The sequence below is a fragment of the Kryptolebias marmoratus genome, linkage group LG3 (genome assembly GCF_001649575.2).
Source record: "Kryptolebias marmoratus isolate JLee-2015 linkage group LG3, ASM164957v2, whole genome shotgun sequence".
NCBI lineage: Eukaryota > Metazoa > Chordata > Actinopteri > Cyprinodontiformes > Rivulidae > Kryptolebias > Kryptolebias marmoratus.
Genome location: NC_051432.1, coordinates 3514086 through 3515735, shown reverse-complemented (window position 1 = coordinate 3515735; position 1650 = coordinate 3514086).

Here is a 1650-nt window from a genome sequence, read left to right as displayed (position 1 = left end):
ATACTTGGTTAAATGTCCCATAGGAGCTTTCACCTCAATCACTGGCTTTTTTATCCATCAACTAGCTTCTGGCCTAATCCTGTCTATATATTCAACCACTCGTTTCGGCAGAATTGGTTTCTTTGCACAGACTGGGGTTCAGGTCAAAGATTCGAGCTCAGGGCCTTGAGAACGCCGCTCCAGACGCCTAATGGCAGCCTGTTTTATCCGTTCAGAAACCAGTTCTGATGTGTGTCTGAGCCCACTGCCCTGATCATACCTCCTTCTTTATCATTCCACTCACCTTGTTCAATAAACCAGGACCACAGCATGACGCTACCTCCACCATGCTTGACAACTGGTAGTGTTCCTAGGTTTAAAAGCATCACCTTGACTCCTCCAAACCCACCTCTTGCTGTTGTAGTCAGATAACACAGTCTTTGTCTCGTCTGACCATATATTATTTCTCTCGAGGGGATTCCGCTCGTCCATGACTACAGTTTCACATCTCAGTCGAGCTTGAAGGTTTTTTTTCTTTCGGATCAGGAGCTTTTTTCTTGGTCTGCACCCTTTCAGTCCGTGAAGATGTAAAACTGGCTTCAACGTGGACAGAGACACTGGTGTCCCAGCTGTAAATGTCGCCCACTGCTGAAGGAAAAAAACGCAATGTTTCGGTTTGTGTGTGCATGCTGTGTTAGCAAAATATCTCATGACCCACTGAACGGATTTAGATGAAACTCTCTAAAGGTAATCACACACTCGCACTTCTAGAACTGATTAACTTCAGGAGTCAACCCCAGTCAAGATGGCAGCCACAGCTAATCGACCTTACAAAACAAAAATGGCTACAACTCGGGCAGTTTTAAAGCTGTTGAGCTAAAAGTTGGTGTGGTCGTAGCCGAGAGTCGTCCCCAACACAGATTCCAAGCTTTACCTGATCGGGCGATATCCGATTTTAAAACTTTGCCTTTAACTCGTATGTCTGTTAGCTAAATATTTTAGGAATCACTGGACGGGTTTTGATGAAACTTTCAGAAAGTAATGGCTGGATCTGTGTCCGCAACCGACAAACTTTTAGAGTCACCCAATTCAAGATGGCCGTCACAGCCAACCGACCACTGGGAACCCCAAAAATGGCTCTAACTATTGAGCTAAGATCTGGGGTGGTAGTAGCTGAGATTTATTGGCAACACATATTCTGAGTGCTCCACATTCTGCATCTTTGCCTAAAAAGTTTGTCATTAACTGTTGGAGTCAACATTGTTTGTCTTTTATTTCTCTTTCATTGTAAGATGATCTTAGGTTAAATCTCTGGCATTAAAGGCAGCGGGCGATGTGCATTCCTTCAAGAAATGTTACACCTTTAATTTAATTATTCAATAATTCAATTAAAAAACATAAGAAATAAAATGTAATTGCATGAACCTTTGGAAAAATATTTAAGATTATTGACACATTTTGCAAATTGTTTTGTATTTAATTTGTGGAAGTCCATGTGTAATTTATTGCTTTACAGTCAGGAAAAAGGCACATTTGACTAGACTTTCTTCTTTTTTCTTCATGATTTTTTCACTCAAATTGTATGTGATTTAGTTTGAGCTTTGTTAAGAGTTTATGGTATTTGTAAATCTAAATGCATGAACTAACTAAATAAATAAAACAAGGAACATG